We start from the raw sequence: 8000 nt of genomic DNA on the forward strand, positions 1-8000 counted from the left end.
TCCCATCATGGCCTTCCTTGTGTGATCTTGTGTAGTTCCCCTCCCTGCTGGGTCCATAATATAATTAAAATGCTGTTCATTAACTTTAATGGGCCTTTAGATGGAGTTCATTACACAAGCACACTATAAAAGATCACCAAACAGTCTTTTTCAGTGCCCTCCATTGATTCCCTCATAGGTTAAAGTCATCTGTCTAAACGTCAATATCTGAACTCTCAGTTGGGTTTCAAAGCCCTTGTTACTTACCGCTTCACCACACAGTATGAGCAGACGCTGGTGTAGGTCTGGCCATCGGTGGCACACACAGGGTTGTTTGAGCGTGCAGTCAAGATTCACAAGGGTCTTACAGTTGGGCTACAGAAATGGAGAGCAGAAGGTCAACTGCACGTAAGTAGCCAGGAGAAAACCTGAAGGAGAAAACATGAGGAGACCCTTACCTGTGGGGGGATGTCTGCCCCGCTTGTCAAAGCTGTAGAAGAAAAGAGGATGAAACCCGTCATTGAATACTTCCTGAAACATCTAAAAAAACGTCAATCTTCATCCATTTTCAGAAATAAACATTGAGGAGGACATAATAGTAAGAATCTGTCATCAAATCAGACGTCACATTACACAAAATACATCCATCAGTGCCATCGTCATACACAGCATGTGCTGCTCTGAGCTGACGGCTACACTGATGGGCTTTGAAGGCACAAACTCCTCAGTGGGCTCCTCTCTAGCAACCCTTGTGTGATCCTGAGGGGCTGACATTCCCTCCTGCTATCTATCTGTCTGTCTATTATAGTGCCTTTCAATAGCTATCTGTCCTATTAAGGCTTTCATATCTAACTATATACTCTCTGCATTATATAGCACCTTTTGTACCTGTTAATATGTCATGTAAAAGTCAGGTGGCACAGTGGCACAGTGGTAGTGCTGTTTGCGTGTTCTACCTGATGGTACAGAGCTTTACCTGAGCTCTCCTCCTAATTAAAGAAAGGGGCTTTGTCTGCCCACTCGTATTTTCCTAAAATGGCTAACATTTTACAGGTTCTGCCAGGGGTGTGTACAGTTATAAATACAACTCTACCTAAATTAAACATATTTAACACATTCATGTTAAAGAAAAACAGAGCATCAGTAACAAATCTCAGAGGGAGAGAACACACAAAACCTACATAAGTAGAAATCGGAACTAAACTTGAAAGAAATTGAATTATTTCCCATTAAACCTTCTTAAAGCCAATTTTTAGTAATCAGTTTAATTTATTTGTCACCAAACCTGTCCACTGTGGGGAAGACGCAAACTGAGTAATAAGCAGGAATCTCACCTGAGAGGCAAATGAAGGCGACGCACAGCAGCAGGAGGCGCATGGCAGACATCTCGACTCGTCTCGTTGGCGTGTGTGTGTCAGACTCAGACTGGCCACCCAACACGCTGGAGCCCTCAATTTATAAGGCGGCACATGAGGATAACAAATAAAAAAAACCTGCAGGCATTGATCCTCCCGATTACTGAAAATTCAAAACTGTTGTAAATTAAGAAACGCCTTAGAGATACACATGTCACATAGATAGATAGATAGATAGATAGATAGATAGATAGATAGATAGATAGATAGATAGATAGATAGATAGATAGATAGATAGATAGATAGATAGATATGAAAGGCACTATATAACTGATAGATAGATAGATCTTGACAGTCCAGTGATGATCTTGCCAGGTGACAGACAGACATGTTGCTCCATCACACTAAATCCTTCTCATCCCTGGTGGTTTCTCACTTGGCCTGTAAAAGACCCCCTGTAGCTGATCCTGGTTTAGCCCCAGACTGGACATCAGCTATGGATGCTGACTGCTTTGCTGATCTTCTCTCTGTCTGCCCATCTTTGCTCTGATCAGTATTTGATGTCTTAATAACTCTTATTAGCATCATCTTATTATGTTGTTATATTGTTAAATGTACTTTGCTGGCTTTTATGTCACCTGTTACTCATGTCAGGATCAACACTTCCACTTCTGATTTCAGTTATGTTGCCTTATCATCGGCAGCCTTATGCTGGTGTTGAGTTCCCTGAATCTTTTCCTTAACGTAAACTTTTCTTCTAATTGTTGTTTTTGAGAACAAACAGAGGGGACTTGTGAATTCTGAATTTTTCACAGGCCCTTTTCCTGTATTCTTCAAAAAGACCCCAATAACTCCTGTCCTCAATATGGCCTCTCTCAGCCCCTCTCAACCAAGTCTGCTTGACTCTAATCAGTCGGCCATTCCACCGAGACGGCTCTGCTTACTGTTGTTGCTGTGAATGTCATCTCTGCTCATTCTGCCTGATCTCTGCTCTTCCTCTGACATGATCAGCCACCGGGTTTGACTCCTGCCTCCTGGGCAGATTCTGTGCTGTGTCCAGGCATGGAGAGATGGAGAGATGCCAAGAGGGCACCAGCCAAGCACAGGAGTGCCCCAAGGATCACTGCTGGGTTCTCTCCTCTCGTCACTGAACACCTCTTCACAAGGCCCTGTCATCCACTACTGTGACCTCTCTGCTGGCAGGAGTACAGTCAAGTGTCACTAAGTCACTGCAGATGATTGAAAATGCTGCAGCGTGCCTGGTGTTCAGCCAGCTCAGATGGGCACAGGTCACTCCTCTCATCACCTCACTACACTGGCTTGATGTAGAGTGACAAATTAAGTTCATATCCTTGGTGTTTGTATAAAGAGTAGTGAATGGCTTAGCACCTACGTTAGTGAAGACACTTGTGAGGTCCTCTGGTCCTTCTCGAACACTCTGGTCTGCGGTCGAATGGCCAATCCCAACTCTCTTCAAACAAACAAACTGCCCACCTCCATCCAAACTGCTGACTCCTCCGATGTGTTGAAGAAGCGTCTAAAGACTCTTGTCTGGTGAGTTTCTGTCTAAGTGATTATGGCTTTGTTTGGTTTTGTCACCTAGGCATTGTAACTGCCTGGCATTTTGTTTCATATTCTTCTCTTGTGATGTTCAGTTTTCTACTCTTCTCCTGTCACATTTCTTCCCAGGGTGATGTCTCCTCAGTTTTGTTGACCTCTTTTGTTGGTTGCTTTGGACTAAAGTGTCTGCTAAGCACTTCAATATAAATGTGAATGTCGCTTACACCATTAGTGAACATTTTAGGAAGTGTAATCAACATCTGCACGTCACTCGCTGCCTTCGCTGAACGTCATGATGACTCCACACGTGTTAATCCTATGAGCAGCTCTGTGACTTTCTTGTTGTCCACATCTTTCTAAATTCTTACATTCTGGATACTTCTGGATAAAAGTCAAAAAATAAGTCAGCTTTGGTGTCTCAATCTGTGACTTTCTGGTTTCATATAGCGCCTTTCAAGGTTGAGTGGAACCCTAATTTGCTGTTCCAATACAATTGAAGTTTTTTGATATTTTCTACCAGCACTGGCAGGTGAAGTGACTCTTAGGACTGACTCACTGATGTTATAGACCACCTTCCATAGTGAAGACCACCTCAAGGTAGTTGCCGTATGGATGTGTGACACTTGGCAGGACTCATAACGGGTCACACAAGGAGTCAGCGAGGTGGAAATGCGACTTGTAAATCTGTGATTTTATATAGCGCCTTTCATTGTGATGACAATGTTACACTGTAGACATCTCACTCTCTCACTCACTTTTTACTGAACAGGGTCGCAGGGGGTCAGATGGAGTCTTTCCCAGATAGCATAGTGGGCATGGCAGGGAACAAACTCGGGACAGGGTGCCAGTCCATTGCAGGGCGTACACACACACACACACACACATATCACCCGTACCATAGGGACAATTTAGAATTTCCATTTCACCAATCCTGCGTGTCTTTGGATTGTGGGACAAAAGTGGAGCACCCTCTGGAAACCCACTCATGGGGAGACCACCCAAACTACACGCTGAGAGGACCCTGGACTCAAACCTAGCTCTCCTCACTGCGAGGCAGCAGAGCTACCACTGCGCCACGGTGCCACTCACTGTAGGCATCTTCCTCCACTTCCTCAGTCTGAACCCTTTCAGGTCAGTCATTCAAAGTCACACGGTGAGTCACTTTTGGGATTTGCATTTGATACTAGTAAGCGACATCCTGAGAGCTCAGACTTGAACTCATTAAATCATCGACATTTACATTTATTTAATGGATTGGCACTTTTATCCAACTCACAAGTCAGATGTACCAAACTCTTTGCATATTTCTACAATGTGAGCCCTGGCAGGTAAACTGACTCATTCACCATGCTGTGAAAAAGTATTTGCCCCCTTTCTAATATCCTCTGCTTTCATATATTTTTTCACAATTAATGGCTACGAATGGCACTGAAGATACGCCTCTGCCATCGCAGACTCGAGCGTCGGCCCGTCTCAACTGCCTTTCAGAAGAGTTGTGAACTTGAGAGACGTCACAGGGTGAGCACAGAACATGTAAAGGGTACCTGACATCTACAACATCTGTGAAGGTGCAAGGCTTTGAGAAACAGTAAGTGCGATACAGTGGCATGCAAAAGTTTGGGCCCCCCTGCTTAAAATGTCTGTTAGTGTGAATAGTTAAGTGAACAGAAGATGAACCGATCACCAAAAGGCATCAAGGTCCAGATTTCACATTTCTGTAATATTTTAAGCAAGATTACATTTTTATTTCCATCATTCACATGGATGTATAGTATCCGGGGTGAACTTCTCCAGGTTGCTGGTAAGGCTGTCTTTCCTGGTATTGCAAGCAATTTTTGATTCCATCTGGGAGACGGGTGTCATCCAAACTGACTGGAAAATGGGACTTGTCATCCCTATCTGGAAAGGGAAGGGTGATCGCCTGGATTGGGGTAACTACAAGGGGATAACACTGTTCTCCTTGGTGCTGGGTAAGGTCTTTGCTAGTGTTGTCCTCAACATGATCCGTCATCACTTGCTCACCTACTAGCGACCGTAGTCTGGCTTCTCGCCTAAGAAGTCTGCTATCAACTGCAGCCTGGCACTGAGGGTTCTCATGGAGGGCAAACACGAATATCAGTTTCTTTGCAGCCTTTGTTATCTGTCATAAAGCGTTTGACTCAGTTGATCGAGCCGCCCTGTGGGACATCCTGAGACTTCGCGGGATCCCCTCAAGGTTGCTGGATATCATGGTTCGGCCTGTACACTGGTACTGGGAGTGCTGTGCAGAGTAGAGACAGACCCTTTGCGTAATTCCCTGTTGATTGTGGGGTTCATCAGGGGTGTCTTCTGCTCCTACTCTGTTCAATTCTGGTAGGGTCATGGGGTCCAGAGGCTCTGGGGCATACGTTGATGAAGAAAGAATCACTGATCTTGACTTTGCCAATGATGCTCAATGGAGGCTCTCGAGAGACTTGTCGAGGAGTCTGAGTGTCTGGGCTTGCGAGGTTCCTGATAAAAACCAACAGTGAGGCCTTTGATGACCTCTTAGGCATGGGCATCAGCAGTGTGTCTGTCTGCAGAGAGAGTGTTGACCTCGTTAAGAGGTTTATTGACCTCAGCAGTGACATTCATGTGACCGGTGACTCTTCTTATGAAGTCAGTAGACGGATTGGGAGAGCATGGGAAAGGGGTATGTTGTGTCCCTGATTTATCAGCAAAAGGACAAAGGTCCAAGTCTTTACAGTCCTGGTGCTCCCTTTTTGTGACACATGGACACTATCCAGTGACCTGAAATGAAGACTGGACTCCTTTGGTCTTTCCAGAAAACTCTTGGGTCCCATTGGTGTGACTTTGTTTGGCTCAAGGAGTCCCAAATGAGGCACATGAACTGCATTGTGAGGGAACGTCAGTTGTGGCACTACAGCCATGTGACGCAATTCTCCATGGGTGATCCTCATTGCTGAGGACCTTAGTGGCAAGACCACGCCAAGGGGGCGCCTATGTAACACCTGGCTGCGGCAGTTAGATGGTCATTTCCGGAAGGTGGGACTGAACCACGTGTCTGTCTTGCGGTGGATTGTCAACCAAGATGCCGAGCTGTTTCGGTGTGTGGTGGGTGTGGCAATGCATTGTACCAGTGCCTGCTCGCCAACCTGACCTGACGTTCACAGGCAGAAAATACCAAAAAAGTGAAAGGGGGCCTGAAGCAAAACTCTGGGCCCCTGACATGGTCAGCACTTTGTAAATCTCTCTGTGGTGAGTTATCACAGCTTTCCAACACTTTTTGTAGCCATCTAAGAGTCTTTCATTTCTTATTTGGTTAGTTCTCATCCATTCATCCTTCCAAAAGGCTTTTAATTCTGTGAGATTCTTGGTTTGTCTTTCATGCCCTGCTCTCTGTTTTGAGGTCTCCACAGATTGTCAATGATGTTCAGGTTGGGGGTCCCCCTCCTTTGAAATATTCCATTGTAGATTCTGACCTCGTGGCAGGACTCATCCTCTTTTGACTGATGGTTTGAGGCATCTGAGAATTTCTACGGCTTTGACATTTGCATCACCTGGGCTTCCCTAACGAGCCATTAGTCCTAATGAGCTAATGAAGATCTGGGACCTGAAATATCTTGGGGTGCCCAAACTTTTGCACGGCTCTCCTTTCCTTTTTTTCCAATGTACAATTGTACAAAACAAAAACAATACACTAATCTTGCATAAAATGCTGAAAAGAAATGTGTCACCTTGAACTTGATGCCTTTTGGTGATCAATCAACAATCAATCAACATTTATTTATATAGCACATATTCATACAAAAATGTAGCTCAAAGTGCTTTACAAAATGAATAGAAAAATAGAAGACACAATAAAAAATAAACATAAGTCAACATTAATTAACATAGAATAAGAGTAAGGTCCGATGGCCAGGGTGGACAGAAAAAACTCATCTTCTGCTCACTTAACTATTCACACTAATGGACACTTTAAGCAGGGGGGCCCAACATTTTGCATGCCACTGTATAGTAAATATTCCTGTACTCATTAGAACATTAGAACCATCTAGACGAGAAGAGGCCATTCAGCCTAACCAAGCTCGACAGTCCTATTCACTTATTGACTCATCTGCTAGCACCGCCATCACAACTGACAAGAGAGGAAGAGTAGGGATGACAGGGACGAAGATCAGAAATGACGATAAAAGTAAAGAGGAAAGGATGGCAATCTGTCTAACCTCCATATAACTAGAATTCTTTGATCGCTTTTTACATTGAAAGAACTGTCACACCTAGTAGTAAGTTACGGTGACGTCAGGTACTGTGGCATTTCTGTGACTGTGGCAAGGTCACTTAAATGTCCAATTGCTGATGCCATTAAATGAAGGACGGGTCGCATCTGAGGCGATCAGACGGAGTGGAAAAAGCAGGATTGGATCTGGAGATTTCTGTGAATGAGAACAATGAGGAGTGGGAACATCACAAAGAAAGCTGATGTTATATCAGCTGTGCCCACCCTGTGACGTCTCTCAAGTTCGCAGCTCGGCCAAAGCTTAGATCTGCAGTGACAGCGGTGAGTCTTCATCACCAGTCATAGCCATTAATTGTATTAAATACACAAAGACAGAAGAAATTACAAAGGTACCAAATACTTTTTTACAGCGCAGTGGATGATTCACTTCACTTGCCAGGGCTCACCTCATAGAATCACACAAAGAGTTTTTTTACCACTAACTTGTGATTTGGATAAAAGTGCCAACCCAATAAATAAATGTAAATGTTGAGGATTTAATAGCCTTAAGCCTGTGGCATCAGGGTGCGGTTTACCGGTGACAAATGCAAATCCCGCTGCTGTTACACACACAAGTGCATGCTGTTATATGTCAAGGGATTCCTGATTTTTTTAAAATCAGAGCCCTCAAAAGTGTTGTAGCAGGACCCCCATAAACTCATTGCTTTGAAGGTGGGCATGACCTTGGATCTTGGGTTCTGCTAAAGGTGGTCTCGCAGCCTGATTTTGAACAATAACAGAAAATGCTTAGCTAAAGCAGACTATTGATGATGAATATGGGATGAAATTCAAACATGAGAACAATCTGGACGAGAACAGGACATTCAGCCACCAAAGCTCGCCAGTTC

General features: G+C 44.3%; 1 long non-coding RNA gene across 1 annotated transcript; it reads right to left on the minus strand.

The window, feature by feature from the left end:
* Positions 1-314: 314 nt before the first annotated feature.
* On the minus strand, positions 315-1422 carry LOC120520508. Its single transcript, XR_005631855.1, has 3 exons — positions 1314-1422; positions 438-469; positions 315-354 (listed from the first exon to the last, which is right to left on the minus strand). It is a non-coding gene; the product is annotated as an uncharacterized LOC120520508 (long non-coding RNA).
* Positions 1423-8000: the final 6578 nt, after the last annotated feature.

This window comes from Polypterus senegalus, unplaced genomic scaffold, assembly GCF_016835505.1.
Source record: "Polypterus senegalus isolate Bchr_013 unplaced genomic scaffold, ASM1683550v1 scaffold_762, whole genome shotgun sequence".
NCBI lineage: Eukaryota > Metazoa > Chordata > Cladistia > Polypteriformes > Polypteridae > Polypterus > Polypterus senegalus.